Source organism: Bufo gargarizans, chromosome 5 (assembly GCF_014858855.1).
Source record: "Bufo gargarizans isolate SCDJY-AF-19 chromosome 5, ASM1485885v1, whole genome shotgun sequence".
In the NCBI taxonomy this organism is placed as follows: Eukaryota; Metazoa; Chordata; class Amphibia; order Anura; family Bufonidae; genus Bufo; species Bufo gargarizans.
This window is the reverse complement of record NC_058084.1, coordinates 356,221,371-356,242,754: the sequence shown is the minus strand read 5'-3', so window position 1 is coordinate 356,242,754 and position 21,384 is coordinate 356,221,371. Positions and strand designations below refer to the sequence as shown.

The following is a 21,384-nucleotide window of genomic DNA, read 5'->3' as shown; positions in this document are numbered from 1 at the left end:
TGCACACGACCTAATTTTTTTTTTCCGCATGGCATCTGTTTTTATAACTGATGTCACTTGGATAGCAATAGAATAGCAGTTATTTTAACGGATCCGTGTATACGTTCTGATATTTTTAGAACATGTGCTATACGTGTCCTTTAAACTGATCCAAACCACCCATTAAAGTCTGTCGGATCAGTAAAAAACGGAATACACTCGGATGCAACTTGGATGTAAAAATAAAAACGACTTGGATTGGTTCAAAAACTGAAACAGAAACCATATTGGTTGTGTGCAAGGGACCTTAAAAGGGTTTTCCCAAGTCTTTACAACCGATGACCTATCCTCCGACACCCGGGAACTCTCCGATCAGCTGTTTGAGAAGGCACCTGCACTCCTGTGAGAGCCGCGGCCTTCTAGCAGCTTAACAAGCACAGCGCTGTACATTGTACTGTGACTTTGCTTGTTATCGCACTCAGCCCCATTCACTTCAATGGGGTTGAGCTCTGCCTATGCCATGTGACCTACTGTGAGCACTGCTGCCATCTCAAACTGCTGATCGACGGAGGTCCTGGGTGTCGAACCCGCACCGATCAGATACTGATCCTGAGTATAGGTCATCAGTTGTAAAGGCTCAGATAACTCTTTTAATCCTAACTCCAAATCATGTTTCTGTAACCTAGTGACTAGGGACAAGCGAATCGACTTTGGATGAAACCTCCGAAGTCGATACGCATAAAATTTTGTTTCAATACTGTACGGAGCGTGCAGTATTAGAATGTATTGGCTCCAATGAGCTGAAGTTATTACTTTGCGAAGTCTCGTGAGACTTCACATAACTTCAGAAATTAATTTCTACTATAAACATTTTTTTTTTCCTAACTCTGGTTTGGTTCCAAGGTACAAGTTCGGGAAAAGGTTTTTTACAGTAGAAATTAATTTCTGAAGTTATCACCTGAAGTCTCGCGAGACTTAGCGAAGTAATAACTTCGGCTCATCGGAGCCAATACATTCTAATACTGTATGGAGCGCTCGCTGCGTTCAGTATTGAAGCAAAGTTTTATGTGAATCGACTTTGGATGTTTCATCCGAAGTGGATTCGCTCATCCCTACTAGTGACAATAAAATAGGTTGCATCTTCTTACTGTGCATTTTGTCCTCAGGTCCTCCCTTCTGCGTCTTCTCATGTCTGATTCACCCCAGTTGTGTCAGTGATCCCAATGGTCATCGCTAGTTGACAATGGGGTTATTCAGTATACAGACACCTAGGTGGCTCATGATAACACTGCTGGATTGTTGGGCGGTCCATCCCATCTAAAGCTTATTTTCAGACACCAAGAACAGCTTTCTAGGACAACCCCTTTAAATCGGATCAAAGTATAAGCCACAATAGCATACCATAGCATACAATGCAAAACCTGTATGCCTCCATGCCAATCATATCTTATCTTGTATCCAGGCTAGAGGTGGCCCAACAGGGTACTATTGTACAGTGTTCCCAATAAACGTACCCTTTCACTCTAATATTGTAATCACTTCCATATATCATTATTACATTCACACATAGAAAGCTTCATTCTATTCCAACAACTTATTGGTGCATTATTATTATTATTATTTTTTCTTAATGAGTGTATTTTATGGTTCTCCCCATTCAGCCTTGTAAATGTTGGACTTGTAAAATTCTTTATTACATGTAAACAAGTGCCAGATTATCAGATGCTGGATTAAAGGAATTCCACTGGACTTCATTTATTTTTTACGCTTTGCTCCAGATTCCTGTTACCTTTAACTTTTTGTACATTGGGTACACGACGTGTGACCAATTCCTGTGCCTTGCAATACATTTTCAAGCAGTACTGCAGTATATAAAGCAGCACAGGAAGGAATTGGCATCTTCTAATGGGCATGGGAATTCACACTGTAAAATAACCTGAGCTGTTCAGATTATATGCCAGGATGATTTATTACCAGGTCTTCAGTGCTCTTTAATGGATATTATTGATGAAAAATAAGGCTGCTATTAATAGAGAAGAACTTATTGTAAGGAGGCAGCAGGTATGCCGCATTCCATTTGAGTTGGCCTTAGGGAAGTTGACATCCTCTTTAAACATCTAGGTGGGTAAGGTGTAATCCTGCTCCCGAGCAACAGTAATAAACCCCCAAGGAAATAAGAGTTGCACATGTAACTGTAATTTTGGCATCATCCGTAATACTTCCCCAAATTAAGAGGTTACTTTATACTTAAAATAGTTCTGTATCATAAAGAAACTGTTCACACAAATATCATGTCTTTTATGATTGTAGTTGTGGTGGTTATCATGAATCCTAAAAGGGGTTTTCCAAGATTTTTATGCTAATGACTAGTGTTGGGCGAGCATGCTCGGCCGAACACCAGTTCGGCTCGAGCATCGCTATGCTCGGCACATTGCGGTGTTCGATGTGCTACACAGCCAATAAACGTGCAGGTAAGTACTGCCATTCACTGTAATGCCGTAGCCATGTTGGCTACTGGCATTACAGTGATTGGCTGGCTGGAACAGAAGGGACAGATAGTGTAGGAAGTGAAATAGTAATATTTTATTGTAAAAACTTGTTAGAGACCCAAAACTCCTTTTAAGAACTATTGTTGTATCTGGCAGCAATATATATTTTTAGCACAACCTGCGCCAAATAGCTTGCAATTGTTTGGCTGCTGCAGACAGCGACGTTATCTGCACTACATCTCCTGTGTAACATGTGCGCAGCCTAAAAATATCTGTGACATGCAGTGTGCTTTTCCGTAGACTGTGTCCGCTGCGGACAGCTACATTATGTTCGCTACTTCTCCTGTATAACGTTTGCGTATCCAAAATATCAGTGACATTCAGTCTAATTTTTTTGCTGCTGGTGGCAGCGACATTACCTGTGCTAGATCTCCAGCATCTCCCAGCGCAGTGTACAGATGTCTATACCCCAGGGCCTTTGAACGAAAGCGCAAATACCCAGCCACCCACCCACAGGCCATAGCACTAAATGCGCACCTTTCCAAATTGCTGGCCCTGGAAATGTTGCCATTTAGGCTTGTGGACACTAAGGCTTTCCGCAGCCTGATGGCGGTGGCCATCCTGCGTTACTCTGTCCCCAGCCGCCAATATTTTTCACGGTGTGCAGTCCTAGCCTTACACCCCAGCATGTGTCCCGTGACATCACCCGTGCCCTGACCAACACAGTTATTGGGAAGGTCCACCTAACGACTGACACATGGACAAGTGCTTTTGGCCTGGGACGCTACATTACCCTGACTGCACACTGGGTGAACGTCGTGGAGGCTGGGAGCGAGTCGTTCCCTGGGATGGCACAGGTGCTACCGACGCTAAGTATTGCAGGCCCTACTTCCATCATGGTTTCTACCCCCACCTAAGTTAGTGGCTGCAACTCCCCCCTTCTCCTTCTCCTCCTCCACTTCCACCTCTGAATTATCATCTTGTAGCACCAGTCAAGACATCAGTCAGTAGCTGAAAGCAGTGTAGCACTGCAGTGGGGAAGCGGCAACAGGCCGTGCATAAACTGATCTGCTTAGGTGACAAACAGCAAACCGCTGTGGCAGGGGCTAAGGGACCACACTGAGCTGTGGCTCTCGCCACTCAACACACATTCCATGCCTAGCCCACGTGTTCAACCTAGTGGTTCAGTGGTTTCTCAAAACCTACCCCAATTTGCCTTAGCTACTGGTGAAGGTGCGACACGTGTGTGCCCAAGTCATCGACAGCTTCCGCCGGTCTAGAAAAGCTGCAGCAGCGCTTGCAATTGCCAGCTCACCGACTGTTGTGTGACGTGAGCACGTGCTGGAACTTGATGTTCCACATGAAGGCCAGGCTTTGTGAGCAGTAGAGGGCATTAGTGGAATACCAGCTGCAACATGGTCGTTGCCTTTCCAGTCAGTTTCCGAGTGGGCATAGATGTCAACTTTGAGGAATCGACACAGATCAGCGTAACCATCCCACTTCTGTGTCTACTCAAACCCTTGCTGCTCACAATTAAGGTGGACGCTTTTCATGTGGAAGAGGTAGAAATGGGGGAAGACAGCACACAAGGTGATAGCCAGACCACCCTCAGTTTGTCTTCTCAGCGCAAATTGGAGGAGGAGGAGCAGGAGACAGTTGCCTCCGCTACAGAGGGTAGTACCCATGGAAGTTTTATTCCATCTGTTCAGCGGGGATGGGTAGAAGAGGATGAGGAGATTGTCATCCTCCTGATGAGGACAGCGAAGTCTTGTCTGTTGGCACTCTGGCACACATGGCTGACTTTATGTTAGGCTGCCTTTCCTTTGACCCTCGCGTTGTACGCATTTTGGCCAACACCAATTACACCACGCAACAAAAAAAAAAAAATTCGTCTGCTACTGGGCAAAAACCATTTGTCCTATACTAAATCGAGTCTGCGGATTACAAATACGAAGTCAGAATTGTTGTAACACGTCACAAAATTTGGCTATGCATAAGTATGCCAAAATGAATTAAGCACTTGGAAAGCATTGAATAATTTTTAACAGAACGAGTTTTACTCCAACAATTACCTGATCTACATCAAAGTTTGCGTAGTAAACAGTGTATGAAAATGGAATGGAATAACAAAATTTCAATAACAAAAGTCTAGTTTTTCAGTTTAAAAGTCTTAGTTGAGCAAGGCCCAGTACTGTTAAAAGTGCTTCAGGCACTTCTGCGTTTGTGAACGGTCATATGTTCCCATTGCAAAAACCAGCAGTAGTCCCCCATCATGTTGGGATTCCAGCGGCCTTGATACCTGTTCTCCATTGTAAAAATATCTTTATGAAACTGCTCTCCATGTTCGTCACTTACGTGTCCCAAATTGGGTGGGAAAAAGTCAAGATGGGAATGTAAGAAATGCACTTTCAATGACATTCGGCAGCCAACTTGTTCATATGCTGTAAGCATGTTGTCTACTAATCCAGCATAGTTTGCAGCTCGTCTGTTCCCGAGGGTTGAGTAAGTTCCAGAGGGTTGAGTTTTGTTCTGAATCTGTCTTCATGCATTAGTTTGTTGATTTCAGGGCCAATAAAAATTCCTGCCTAATTTTAGCATCAGTTTTCAGTGTGCTAAACTTCTCCTTGAAATACTGGAAACCATTTCCATCACGATCAAGTGCAATTACCAAATTTTTCATTAAACCAAGTTTAATGTGTAGTGGTGGAAGATCAACTTGAAGTGGATTGATCAGTGATTTGTGTTGTACATTGTACTGACCAACTGTGTGCTCGACTCTGAGAGGCCACTGACTCATTTTGTAATGATTGTTGTCATCACAACTGTTCCGTAGGCACAAGAGACACATATGCTTTGTGTACCCTAACTGTAAGCCAAGCAGCAGTGCTACCACTTTCAGGTCAGCACAAATATTCCATTTATGTTCTGAGTATTTGATCATTTTAAATATTAACTCTATAGAAGCATGGGTCTCTTTCATTGCAATCACATGAGCCAATGGAACAGATGGTTTTTCGTTACCTTTGTGCAACAAGACAGCTTTCAAACTTGTTTTGCTAGAGTCTATGAATAGCCTCCATTCCATGGTTATGACCACACTGCAGTCCAGCAGCAGTGGCTGTGCTTGTACACCATAGAAAAAAGTACCAGCTTACGTGAGCTCCTACGGTCTTGTCCACCAGAGCTGCCGGCGCTTTTTCCTATAGTGTACAAGCATGAGCAACACTGCTGGATTACAGGGTGGTTGTAACCATGGAAACGACTAGTGTATAATGTGATGGAAAAATAAATTAAGCCAGCAAAGGAGGCAATATGGACAACAACTATACATTAGTAAATGCCTTGTATTAACTTTCTCTACATGATAAATGCCACTTGCTGACGTAAGACAGCCCCCAGTCAACTATCAGTGACAGAGTTATGTACATATGTATACACACTTAGGCCCCGTGCACACAAACGTATTTTCGTTTTGCATTTTTTACGGATTAAATATGGACGCATTCATTTCTATGGGGTCTCAAAAAATGTGGACAGCACACAAATGTTATATGTGTCCGCATCCATTTATCATGTAGAGAAAGCTAATACAAGGCACTTACTAATGTATTGTGATTGTCCATATTGCTTACTTTGCTGGCTTGGTTAATTTTAACACATTCACACTGCTCGTTTCCATGGTTACAACCACCCTGTAATCCAGCAGTGGTGCTCGTGCTTGCACACTAAAAGAAAAAATGCCAGTCTGTCTGGTGGCCGGGACAGTGGGAGTTCACGTAAGCTGTTACTTTTTTCTGTAGTGTCCACGCACAGCCATGCTGCTGGACTGCAGGGTGGTTGTTACCATGGAAACTTTCTCTGCATTATAACTGCTATTTGCTGAAGTGGCAAAACCCCTTTAAGTCTTGGAAAACCCTTTTAATGTATCTGATTTTAATGCATTCCACTGACTTGCAGATGTGTCCACCTTTAACCTTTCTTGAATTGTTTATTTATACAGTTTCTCATTATGCTAATTCAGTACAATCTAGTGCGTACCTGAGTTTTCAAAAAAAAGTTTGCATAATGACTGTGCATCTTTGAACAATCATAACTGTAAAGGAATGGGTCTTTTTTCGGCTTCCCTAAAGTCTTATTGCCATATGCCATGTTGTTCCCTGTTTCAGCTGCACAGCTAGATGCATTTCAATCAGAAGCCAGAGCACACATCTCTTCTGTAAAACCTGCCAGCAATGTACTGTTATGATGTCCTTTACCTTACTTCCCACTATGTTTGTTTTCAGCTTCAGAACTCACAGAACAGATAAGGAGGAAAAAATCACACAGACACACAGGGCTCTCCTATAATCTTCAAAAGCTGTGTAGATGCAGTTCTTTTATCAGGCTCAGGATCTCAGCTCGCTTTCCTGTAAGCCATCTTCTGTGTCTCTGTTACTAGGGGTGGATGTTGCTTGACAACAGGCAGTGGACTGCAAATTCGGTGGTAGTGAGAACCCCTAGTGGCCAGCCTTTCTCTCAGATTGATGCAGGCAGATTTTTTATTTAGGAATTTGCAAGTTACACTATTCTCCATTAAATGAAATAAAATTGTGTGAAAGTACAGCGACTCTTTAACCATGATTTTTTTTTCTACGATGGACCAAAGGAACCCGAGTCCAACATGGCTCAGGGTCCACAGCTGCGTTGGAGGATTGATTGTTTCATGCGGTCAATTTCCCCTTCTAGAAAGTTTGTCCCACCATGTGCAGCTGATGGCAGAGTTACACTTTAAGCAGTAAACAACTGATAATTGCTCCACAGCTTTAGAAACTTCACAAGTTCTTGAGTAATACTACTGCTGGGGCTCCATCTGACAATGTGTTAGCTGTATAAAATTATAGTTATATGGAGGTGCAGTTTATTGAATTTACAGACCCCAGAGAGCTAGAGAGACCGGTTTTTCCATACAACCATACATTTTCGTTTAAGCATCTCTCATTAAAATTAAAAAAGAAAATGCTTGAGTAAATTGATAGGAAATACGGCTTTAAAAAACCACACAAGTGTGTGTTCCTGAAGACATTGAAATCAGCAGCACAAATCAGGAAGGAGATAAATATTGTACCGCTTGCTTTTGTTTCCCTAATAGTAGTGTGTCTGCTGTCCTTTTAAGGCGGATGGTCCTATGGTATTTTATTAATAGTATAAATAGTGGTTACCTGTGAGTACAATATGTATGGGATCTACACATTTTCCCTGTGACATGCAAATAAACCGCTGTTAATTATAATCTCTTTGCTCTAGGCAGAGTGCACTCTACAATTTAAATAATTTACAAAATATGAACTTACAAAAAATACATGTAATTATCCAAAAAGAATAGTATATAATTCTGCACTAATTTGTGTATTTTACAGACTACTCCTGATTTAATGCGCCAATCAAATTAATAGCCAATCTTGCATTTGATTGGAATCAGCGATAGTTTACCATCTCTTGTTATATGACTCTGCTGTATGCCTGGAATATAGAATGAGTTATTAGAGAGAGCACCTAATTCCATCTTGTAAATTACAGATTGTGTTTGGCTTGAACATGTCCACATGTGCAGCAATTTCTTACTCCACTTGTTTTTTTTTATCATTCGTAGTTTAATTGCATTGTATTTCTGCTATAATTATTTATGTTATATTTATTTTTTATATATATATAAAATCTCTGATATATTAGCTAACATTACACATTTTTCTAGCGTAATGAATTACAATTTATCACTTGGTACAATTCATCATAATATCCGTAATAATCAATATACTTTTTTATCTGTGGTTTTACATTAAAATGTGAAGAAGATGCTGTTGTCATCAAAAAGATACTGCATGTGTTTTAACTATCTTTTGTGGATAAAAAAAAAACATTTTTTTGTAAAGTTTATATCTTTTGTTTTGTGGTCTAACATTTTTCACATATGCTGACCTCTAGTGGTGGAACTAGGTACACCGCTAAACCAAACAACCAAAAACATGTAATTTTACAGCCTACAGTAATATTATATTTTTAGGAGGCCGCAGATTATGACAGAACTGCCTCAGATAAGACACAAAAGCAAGTGTATAATATTAGTCTAAAGTTGATCAAAATAGATGCTTTCAACCAAAACAGACGGTCGGAAAAGTTATGTTTTTGCTTAGCAATAACATGTCTGAAGTCAGCTATGTTTGAAATTTTTGACCAATCGGATGAAATATTTTTCATTCAAAGAAAGATCTTCATGGACAAAAGACCTTACTGTGAAAGAGCATTCACATAAGGATTGTTGGTGATTCTCCCAGCATGATTGAACATGTCTGACCAGTCTGAATGACTGTCGGTGAACTGACGGTTCTCCAGATGATCATTTGTTCGACGGTTGTTCAACTATCAGCCTATCTCTGTCTGACGTGCATGGCCACCTTAAAGCAGACATCTTGTCATACCATCAATGGAGGTGGGCTACTTTTTCATGGGCCACCCTGTATTTCTATCTGCAAAGCTGAAAAAAAATCTCCATAACAGACCTATTACGTGGTCCTGGATCTATGTCGTTTTTTTCCTATTAGGGGACACGTTAACAGTGATCGCAGTGGCGTAACTACCGGGGAAGCAGGGGAAGCAGCTGCTTCGGGGCCCGGGCTGCCAAGGGGGCCCGGCGGCGTGTGTGACAGTTTATTTTTAAGTTAGTTAAATATTGTGTTCAGGGCCCCTTCACAGCCGCTAGTGTGATCTAATTTTACTGTCTGCTAAAGTCTCCTGGTCTGGGATTCGAACCCACAACCTCCAATCTATTAGTGAATCAGTGGCAAAGCATTTACCCTCACAGCCATAAAGGCTGCATTACAACTGACTGTAAAAAAAAAAAAAATACATCTATACACATGACAGCTGCCCAAACACACCTAGCACTGCTATATCTGTATATGACAGCTGTCCCTGCACACTCAGCTCTGCTATATCTCTATATATGACAGCTGCCCCAGCAAACCCAGCTCTACTACATCTATACACATGACAGCTGCCAAAACACAGCCAGCTCTGCTACATCTATACACATGACAGCTGCCCCCAACACACCAGGCACTGCTATATCTCTATATGACAGCTGTCCCAGCACACTCAGCTCTGCTATATCTCTATATATGACAGCTGCCCCAGCAAACCCAGCTCTACTACATCTATACACATGACAGCTGCCGAAACACAGCCAGCTCTGCTACATCTATACACATGACAGCTGCCCCCAACACACCAGCACTGCTATATATCTATATGACAGCTGTTCCAGCACACTCAGCTCTGCTATATCTCTATATATGACAGCTGCCCCAGCAAACCCAGCTCTACTACATCTATACACATGACAGATGCCTAAACACACCCAGCTCTGCTACATCTATACACATGACAGCTGCACCAGCACACTCAGCTCTGCTATATCTCTATATATGACAGCTGCCCCAGCAAACCCAGCTCTACTACATCTATACATGACAGATGCCCAAACACACCCAGCTCTACTACATCTATACACATGACAGCTGCCGAAACACAGCCAGCTCTGCTACATCTATACACATGACAGCTGCCCCAACACACCAGCACTGCTATATATCTATATGACAGCTGTCCCAGCACGCTCAGCTCTGCTATATCTCTATATATGACAGTTGCCCCAGCAAACCCAGCTCTACTACATCTATACACATGACAGATGCCTAAACACACCCAGCTCTGCTACATCTATACACATGACAGCTATCATATATAGAGATATAGCAGAGCTGAGTGTGCTGGAACAGCTGTTATATAGAGATATATCTGAGATACTGCTATATCTGTATATGACAGCTGTCTCAGCACATTCAGCTCTGCTACATCTCTATATATGAGCAGCTGCCATGTGTATAGATGTACACTTAGCCAGCTATAACAGTAGAAGTCTCATATTTTTTCAGCCAGCATCAAGGCAGCTCCTATGGTCTAGTGGTTAGCTGCTCTGCCTCTGAAGCAGAAGGTCGTGGGTTCGAATCCCAGCAGACTCTTTTCTGAAATACAAGCACTGACTCCATATAAGGACATACAGGGCGGGACCCAATACAAGGCGGGACACAGGAAGAGGCTGCATCGCATCGCTGACATGGAGGTAAGTAGAAGTGTTTATTATTTTTTTATTAATACCCACTGTTACTGCCATGGGGGGAGCGGAAGGCACCTGATACTGGCACATGGGGGGGAGTGGGGTTGGCACCTGATACTGGCATGGGGGGGGAGAGAGGCACCTGATACTGGCATGGGGGGGGAGGGAGAGAGGCACTTGATACTGGCACTTTTTTTGTGGTGGTGGTGGGGGGGGAAGATGGCACTATGATACTGGGACATGGGGGGGGGGGGGAGGCACCTGATACTGGCACCTGGAGGGGAGAGGGGGGGTTGGCACTTGATACTGGCACATGGGGGGGGGGGCACCTGATACTGGCACATGGGGAGGGCGGAGGGAGAGAGGCACTTGATATTGGCACTTTTTAGTGGGGGGGGGGGGAGATGGCACTATGATACTGGGACATGGGGGGGAGGAGAGAGGCACTTGATACTGGCATGTGGGGGGGGGGTTGGCACTATGATACTGGCACATGGGGGGAGAGGCACTTAATACTGGCACTTTTTTGCGGGGGAGATGGCACTATGATACTGGCACATGGGGGGTGGGAAGGAGAGAGGCACTTGATACTGGCACATGGGGGGAGATGGCACTATGATACTGGGACATGTGGGGGGGGGGGGAGAGGCACTTGATACTGGCACATTATTGGGGGGCATTATGGGGGACACTAGGCTGGCAGCCTATCAGAGGCCGGGCACTGAGGGGCATCTACTGGGGCACTATATATGGGGCATTTTATACTGGTACATTTTGGGGGGCACTAGCAGGAAGGGGGGAGAGGAGCACTATGGGGGAATTTACTGGGGGCACTATATAGGGGTATTTTATACTGGCACATTATGGGGGCACTATGGGGACATTAGCTCAACTGGGGGCATTACAAGGGTGTATTTTTTGCACTGTCACATTATAAGGAGAATTATTACTACTGGGGGGGGGGCATTATGGTGGGTTTTATTACTGCCCCATGGTATGACCCCCTAGTAGCAGCACCGGCCTCTCCCTGCTTTGCTATCCCACTGCCCCTTCTCCAAATCCTTATTATAAAATCTTTCTCATTAGGATAAAACACAACATCAGCTCCGCCGAGCCCCCGGCCAAAGTGTGGAAGTGGCGTCCGAGATCCCCAAGGGCCAAGCCAAGTAACTGTAAGTGTTCATGTGGAGTATGTTTATGTTATGCACATATAGCCTACACTGTGCCCCACAATATACAGTATACCGCTACACTGTGCCCCACAATGTACAGTATACCTCTATACTGTGCCCCACAATATACAGTATACCGCTACACTGTGCCACACAATATACAGTATACCTCTACACTGTGCCACACAATATACAGTATACCTCTACACTGTGCCCCACAATATACAGTATACTGCTACACTGTGCCACACAATATACAGTATACTGCTACACTGTGCCCCACAATATACAGTATACCGCTACACTGTGCCCCACAATATACAGTATACCTCTACACTGTGCCTCACAATATACAGTATACTGCTACTGTGCCACACAATATACAGTATACCGCTACACTGTGCCCCAATATACAGTATACCGCTACACTGTGCCCCAATATACAGTATACCGCTACACTGTGCCACACAATATACAGTATACCGCTACACTGTGCCCACAATATACAGTATACCGCTACACTGTGCCACACAATATACAGTATACCTCTACACTGTGCCACACATTATACAGTATACCTCTACACTGTGCCACACAATATACAGTATACCGCTACACTGTGCCCCAATATACAGTATACCTCTACACTGTGCCCCACAATGTACAGTATACCTCTACACTGTGCCCCACAATGTACAGTATACCTCTACACTGTGCCCCACAATGTACAGTATACCTCTACACTGTGCCCCACAATATACAGTATACTGCTACACTGTGCCCCACAATATACAGTATACTGCTACACTGTGCCCCACAATATACAGTATACTGCTACACTGTGCCCCACAATATACAGTATACTGCTACACTGTGCCCCACAATATACAGTATACCGCTACACTGTGCCCCACAATATACAGTATACCTCTACACTGTGCCTCACAATATACAGTATACTGCTACTGTGCCACACAATATACAGTATACCGCTACACTGTGCGACACAATATACAGTATACCTCTACACTGTGCCTCACAATATACCGCTACACTGTGCCACACAATATACAGTATACCGCTACACTGTGCCTCACAATATACCTCTACACTGTGCCACACAATATACAGTATACCGCTACACTGTGCCTCACAATATACCTCTACACTGTGCCACACAATATACAGTATACCTCTACACTGTGCCACACAATATACAGTATACCTCTATACTGTGCCACACAATATACAGTATACCGCTACACTGTGCCCCACAATATACAGTATACCTCTACACTGTGCCACACAATATACAGTATACCGCTACACTGTGCCACACAATATACAGTATACCTCTATACTGTGCCACACAATATACAGTATACCGCTACACTGTGCCAAAGGAGTGGGGTTTACACAGGAGGAGGGAGGTGCGAAGCGCGCTGAGGGGGGCCCTTACAAATATTTGCTGTGGGGCCCAGTCACTTCTAGTTACGCCCCTGAGTGATCGCTTTCCTCGGTTTATGTTTGCAAGTCACCAATCTTACGACCTCAAACGGCTGGCTTCATAATAGCCTGAAATGTATGCTGGTATTTGTAGTTTATAGAGTGAGCCCTGCAACAGTAAGCCAAGCCTCATAAGAGGAAGAAGGGCTGGTCTGCCCTAATATCAGGCTGCTGTGTATTAGGAGAAATGTACGTTTATGCTGCTAATATTTTATGTGCTGATGATGAAAAGAGTTAAAAAGCATTTTGGGAAATATTCTTTATATTAATAGCCTTTGGATAACTGCTTTAAACAATTTTGGGTGATTTGACCAATGAAACTCCTGTGTATGCTCTGTTGTGTCAGTTCTCTCCTGGGCATGTGCCCGGTTGTCATTCTAAGATAACTTATCAAGACCACACAGTCCCAAATGGATTTTTCCATCTTAGATTCTTGTGTCATATCCAAAAGATCAGGAGAATCACTTGCTTGGCTGTTTCTGTGTTGCCTTTGCTAGACTTGAATGGTGAGAGCTATGCACATACTTGAACATCTACCCATTCAAACACCACTATGATGTGGCCGCCAGCACCATAGGTTGGATTCTGACCTATCACAGATTTATGGCATAACCAATGGATATGTCATAAATATGTAAAATTGGAACCTCATGCAACGTCTTTGACAAGTTGTTTTGCTCCTATTTAAAGAAGCTTTAGAGGCTCTTTTACAACTTCCAATCAGATTTATAATATGCCATAATCTAAAGAGACCGTCCATGAAAAGCTTGCCTTAGTGTATTACTGTGATAGTCAGCAATATGTTACAGATGTGACCCTGATAACAATACTTCACTAAGCTATAATATTTAATTTTTAAAAATCCTCGGAAACCAGCTATACTACCGATTCTTAAAGTAATTGTTTAATTCAATAATATAGGTTATTTCACTACTTGTTTGGCCTTCATGTCTATGAGCTTATTGTAGAGACATTTTTCATCTTCTGGATTCTTTGCTGTGCTCTGTGGTTCTTGATATGTTCCTCCTTTGCAAACTGATTATTTAAGTTTTATTATTTAAGTTTTAAAAAGTGCCATTACCTACTTAAAAATATTCCATTGATCATCTGATTTTATTAATGAGCTTTGTGCTGAAGAATAATGCTTCCTGTGACCAGGCGACCTCCAGTCTGAATTGCTAGACAGCAAATACTCGTAATGTGTTTGAATATATTCTTTGGACTGTGGCCTAAAAACGATTGACCTCAAATGTAATAATGATGTATCAGCCCCAGTAAAAGTATGATTGGCTGTTTCAGTGCTGGCACCGTTCTCAAAGAAGAGCTGACCTTAAAAATAGATGTCTTTAAACTTTTTGCCTAGTTTTTGCGTACTACACTTTCTTTAAAGGGAACCTGTCACCATAAAACTGCAGTCAATCTACAGGCAGCATGTTTTAACGCAGGAGGGAGGATGAGGGGAGTATCTTGATATATAGGAAATATGTTTATTATAACTTGTAATTTATACAAGGTCAGTAGCCAAAGTGGCAGCTATCTATGTATGCACCCTTATACAGGGAATGTTGTAAATTACTGATAAGACAGTCCACTTGGGCAACTGAGCTCAGAAAGAGCAGAGCTCTTAAAAGAATTCTCCAGTATCATGATGACATTTTTTTTATCTGCCCAGAGTACCCCAAACACTGCATATTATTGCCCCATATACCTTTCATGTCAGCACTTTCCTTCCCTCATTCTCTGCATCAGCTCATCTGGGCAGAATGTTTACAAGCAGAACTTCCAGTTTTCATCAGCTCCCTGTTTGATTTTCTAAGCAAACTCAGAATGCTTTTCTCTGTAATGTTTTAAAGCTCTTTTTCCACCTAGCTAACGTAGGCATGCGAGGAGTAGGGGATGTGATTACTGCAGAGAAAACAGTGTGGCAAGCGGAGTAAGCCCTGAGAAACATTACAAAGCAGAGTATGCTGGAAGGGGATGAAAACAGGAAGTTTTGCATGTAAACATCCTGCTAGGATGCCGTGAAGCTGAGAAAAAATAAGAAGGAAAGCACTGACATGAAAAACAGTTAGGGTGCTTTCACACGTCCATATGTGTTTTGCGGATCCGTAAAACGTGGACACCGGCAGTGTGCGTTCCGCATTTTGCTGACCGGACATCGCCGGCACTCTCATAGAAAATGCCTTTTCTTGTCCGCAATTGTGGACAAGAATAGGACATGTTCTATTTTTTTGCGCTTCCGCAAATGCGGATGCGGACAGCACATTCCGGCCCCATTGAAAATGAATGGGTCCGCACCTGTTCCGCAAAATTGCGGGAACGGATGCGGACCCATTTTGCGGACATGTGAATGGACCCGTATGCAGAGGAAAAATATGCAGTCTTTGGGGTAGTCTATGTATAAATTACGACATATACAGAATTTTTTCCCTCAAAGCCATATATCACTCTGCTTAGCATCTCCTGCTCTATAATATGCTGCTTGCCGATTGACTTCATTTTCATGGTCACAGGATCCCTTTAAATACATACAATGCTCTCTCAAGTTGCAATATAATTTTTTCAGGGTAACCATTGTTAATTGAAAATAATGTGACAGAAATGTCAACAAAATAAGAAAAATATTACAATTAAAGACAAATATACAGAAAACGTATAGATAAAGCAAGCCCTGATGTATACCAGTCAAACAGCAGATGGATTGTATGAAATATACAAAAAATGTATATTTCATGTTACTTGGAAATGTACAGCTTTCCCTTTAAAGAAATAAAAAAGTACATTTATATTAATATACAAGTTTCCAAAAGCCAAAATCCAGATATTAATGCCCCATCTGTAATTATGTGCACAGTGCCAACATCACCATGGCTCATAACACCCACGTCTAAACTTTGAAGCACTTTTGGTAGCGCAATAATCCTAATATCGGAGTCGTAAAAGATTATTTGATTGAGTGTTCGAGAAGCAAAGTGGTCTCATCGTAGCCCCCACTACCTCTTCACGGGCTAAACAGAAGGGTGTTATTATTCAAGTCTCTCTCCCCTGTTCCCAGTTTCCTCCTGTAGTAAAATATTACAGTGATTACACATCATAAAGCCTATCTGTAATAAAACGCATCAGCTGGCCAAGGTTTTCATCGCTCACTCAATAATCCATTAATACAGCGACGCTGCCCAGGCGTCTTTATAATACCAACTCGGAGGTAATTTTAATCAGCCGCACCAGCTGGTATTTACCAGCAGCTGCTGGAGTCGCCGCAAATATACTCCATAGCTGGCATCTTTATTTGCAGTATTTCAAGGGGAGAAGCGATCCCCCTGTGGTTACTGGTGTTGTCTGTGTATATGTATATGACTGCGTAGAAAAAGATAAAAAAAAGTTGTTTTAAGATCATTACTAGTTTTTTCACATTAAACTGCAAGAGTAACAATATGGTCTCAGTCACAGTCATATACTGTATTTCCACTGAAATACTCCTCTGGAATAGGTGAGGTACTTTATGTGTACTGATGCTTATGTACAACCTTAGTTTATTCCATCAGTGTCAGATAGGTAAGGGTCTCCTGCACCTATCTCCAACACAGGTCTCCAAAAGTGAATAAGAGCACACCGTATGCTCGGCTTTTTTATGAAAGCCCATAGAAATGAATGGAGAGTGCACTGCGCAAGCGCCACCACCGCTCCATTGATTTCTGTGGGACTGTGGCTGCACTCCGTTTACCGCAAGGGTCCCGTTGTGGAGATAAGTTACTGTCCTAGCCGTATAACACCAATGTCTCAGATGAGACAACCCCTTTAATGTATGACGAATTGCCTTGTCATAAGTTAAATGCATCCTCTGGTAGTCTGTGCTCCTAGATTGAAATCTACTCTAGCTCGTAGCTGAGTAGATTGCAATAGTCATTTACACCAGTAAACCGGCAAAAAAGATAATGAATGTGCCAGGGCCTGTGGTCCTGCCCAAATCACCACCCATCAATCCCCCTTTTCAGCAGGAAACTGCATTTGTACTTACATTTAAGGGGGATGACTCTTTAAAAAGGCAGTTTCTGGCTTACAGGGGTAAGAGACCACAGATTCCATTGCAGATTTTTTTTTTTTTGCAGCATGTGGATGAGGTTTTATAAATTCGTTAGGGTTTTGTAGCCAAATAAGAAGCTAAGTGCTATATATGTTAATATTTGTTACAGAACTTAATATGAGATTAATGTGTTTTTCCTAATGATAATTATTGTTATTTATCACCTGAGGTTTCATAAGAAAATACAGATAATTATGATGAGGCTGGGTGTTTTTTATGCTTGTTCCTGACCTTAATGCAGAAATAATATCACTAATAATAGCTAATATTAAAGTGGCATTCTTCATGTATCATATTTAGTACCAATTATAAATACTAATAATAATTTTAATCTTGGAGCCCCTTGTGAAGAATTGGAATCGTACAAATAATTGTAAAAAAAGACACTATTACAGTTTCAAATCTAAACAAAAATAATAATAATAATTATAATAAATGCGTTACTTTATATGTATCAAATAATAGTAATAACCAAAATAATATATAATAAAGGCTTTGCTCCTGTATCACATTTAGTCATAAATATAAATAGTAATAATAATCTCAAGGAACATCTGGTGAATAATAAAAAGAATAAGCACATTTATTGTTTTTATTATGATTCATTTTTTATGGTTGTTCATTTCATGTTTTTTGTTTAGGCCAATATTAGAGGTTCTATGTGTTTTCTTTTGTTTTGCGTTTTTTTTTAGTTCATAAATATTGCTATTGGAGTCCGTTTTGTAAATTTTCATTTTTGATAGCCGTCAATGTAATCCTTTAAGTGGTAGGATACAGAATGGCCTTTCATTTAGGTAGGATACAGAATCTCTGTTATATATTTTTTTTTATATTATACTAATAATAATAAAAAAATACTCTTGAAATATATATTCTTTTTACTGAATCTATAAACTAACTATATATATATATATATATATATATATATATATATATATATAGATATATATAGATAGATATGATAGAAAAAATCGGACAGCACTCCAGACGGTTTCTTCGGTAAAGCAAGTAAAGTTTAATCACCCATGTGGTGGCAGCAAAAAAGCTTGAGAAAGGCTCATGTAGAGCCGAAACGTTGCTTTTTTGCTGCCACCACATGGGTGATTAAACTTTACTTGCTTTACCGAAGAAACCGTCTGGAGTGCTGTCCGATTTTTTCTATTGTCTACCAGTGGGTAAGCTCCAGTTACCGTACTCAGACTTTGCACCTGTTTTTGTTTCAGTTGTGGTGCTGCCGGTAGATTTTATTCACTATATATAGATATATATATATATATATATATATATATATATATACACACACACACACACACACAGTTGGGTCCATATATATTTGGACATTGACACAAATGTTATTTTATTTTTTACCTGTTTACTAAGTTATAGTTACCGTATTTGTCGCCGTATAAGACGCACCGGCCCATAAGAGCCCATAAGACGCACCTGGTTTTAGAGGAGGGCAATAATAAAATAATATTTTTCATTACACCTGCAATTAGACCTGCAATCAGACCCCAATGTTAATCAGACCTCATGTTACAGCCCCATTCAGACCCCAATGTTGATAAGACCCCCAATGCCTCAGATCAGCCCCCAGCTTTATTTTAGCAGTCAGCCTCATGTAGCCCCCAGCTGTATGTCAGCCATCGGCCTCATGTAGCCCCCAGCTTTATGTCAGCCATCAGCCTCATGTAGCCCCCAGCTTTATGTCAGCCATCAGTCTCATGTAGCACCCCGCTTTATGTCAGCCATCAGCCTCATGTAGCCCCCAGCCTTATGTCAGCCCCCAGCCATCAGCGCAAATAAAAAAAAAAAAAAAAAAACACTTACCTCTCCTGCTCCTGCGTTGTGTCTTTTTCTTGCCGCGGCTGTGCTGTGAACCAGAAGGCACAGTGTGAGGTCACAGTGCGCCCTCACGCTGTGCGCAGCTCTGCACAGCCGAGGACCAGGAAGCGGTGAGTACATGATGGAAGTGCTTCATTAGTATTCACTTTGGGGGGGGATGCGTCTTATGGGTGAAAAATACGGTATATAAAGGACATGGACATAAAGTCCAGACTTTTAGCTTTCATTTCAGAATATCCACATTAAAATTGGATGAAGGGTTTAGGAGTTTCAGCTCGTTTACATGTGGCACCCTGTTTTTAAAGGGACCAAAAGTAATTGACTCAAAGGCTGTTTCATTGGCAGGTGTGGGAATCCCTTCATTATTTCATTCTCAATTAAAGGGATTCTGTCACCAAGTTTTGGGCTATAGAGCTGCGGACATACACGGCTAGATCGCCGCTAGCATGTCCGCAATATACCTGTCCTATAGGGCTGTGTGCTGTTTATTTTCTTTAAAAAAGGATTTTAGAGATATGTAAATTAGTCTTGTAGGTGTCCAAGGGGCTGTACGAACCTTCCTGGTGCCCAGCCACACCTGTGAAGGAGCCCAGCACCGCCTGTGAAGGAGCCCAGCACCGCCTATGTCCTGGCTGGACACTAGGAAGGTTCGTTCAGCGGCGATCTAGCCGTGTGTGTCCGCATCTCTATAGCCCAAAACTTGGTGACAGAATCCCTTTAAGCACATAAAAAGCCTGGAGTTGATTTGAGGTGTGGTGCTTGCATTTTGAAGATTTTGCTGAGAAGTAAACATGCGGGGTCAAAGGAGCTCTCCATGCAGGTGAAACAAGCCATCCTTCATCTGCGAAAACAGAAAAAACCCATCCGAGAAATTGCTACACTATTAGAAGTGGCAAAATCTACAGTGTGGTACATCCTGAGATAGAAAAAAAGCACTGGTGACCTCAGCAATGCAAAAAGACCAATACGCCCACGAAAGACAACCGTGGTGGATGATTGCAGAATAATTACGATGGTTAAGAGAAACTCCTTCACAACAGCCAACCAAGTAAACAACACTCTCCAGGATATAGGTGTATCAATATCCAAATCTACCATAAAGAGAAGACTGCATGAAAGTAAATACAGAGGGTTCACTGCATGGTGCAAGCCACTCATGAGCCTCAAGAATAAGAAGGCTAGATTGGACTTTGCTAAAAAAAAAAAAAAAAATATTAAAAAAACTAGCACACCTCTGGAAGAACATTCTTTGGACAGATGAAACCAAGATCAACCTTTATCAGAATGATGGAACGCAAAAAGTATGGCGAAGGCGTGGTACAGCTCATCTCATGATCCAAAGCATACCACATCATCTGTAAAACACGGCGGAGGCAGTGTGATGGCTTGGGCATGCATGGCTGCCAGTGGCACTGGGTCCCTAGTGTTTACTGATGATGTGACACAGGACAGAATACAGATGGACAATGACCCAAAAACATAAAGCCAAAGCAACCCGGGAGTTTATTAAAGCAAAGAAGTGGAATATTCTTGAATGGCCAAGTCAGTCCCCTGATCTGAACCCAATAGAGCATTTCACTTGTTAAAGACTAAACTTCAGACAGAGAGGCTCACAAACAAACAGCAACTTAAAACCGCTGCAGTAAAGGCCTGGCAGAGCTTTAACCCCTTAGGGACCACGCACATTTTTTTCAAAATTGCATTCCAAGAGCTATAACTTTTTTGTTTTTTCATCAATATACCTTTAGACTTATTTTTTTGCAGGACAAGTTAGAGTTTTTAATGCCCCATAATCTTTGATTAACACCAGCTACCTGTCTTAAACCCCATTTGTTTACATCAGTAAAAAGGCGCATTAGTGGTCACTAAGGGGTTAAAAGAAGGAAACACAGCCTCTGGTGATGTCCATGAGTTCAAGACTTCAGGCAGTTATTGCCAACAAAGGGCTTTCAACCAAGTATTAGAAATTAACATTTTATTTAGAATTTAATTTGTCCGAATACTTTTGAGCCCCTGAAATGAAGGAATTGAGTTTTATAAATGCTTTAGTATCTCACATTTTTCTGCAACCATTTTGTTCAACCCACTGAATCAGAAAGTCTGAACTTCAATTGCATCTGAATTGTTTTGTACAAAAAACATTGTGGTAATGTACAG

At 41.8% G+C, this 21,384-nt stretch overlaps 1 protein-coding gene across 1 annotated transcript in view; it reads left to right on the top strand.

Annotated features, from left to right (window-relative positions):
- Positions 1 to 21,384, top strand: part of TBC1D5 (TBC1 domain family member 5) — a 603,675-nt gene that overhangs the window by 383,419 nt on the left and 198,872 nt on the right. The gene's annotated exons all lie outside the window — the stretch shown is intronic.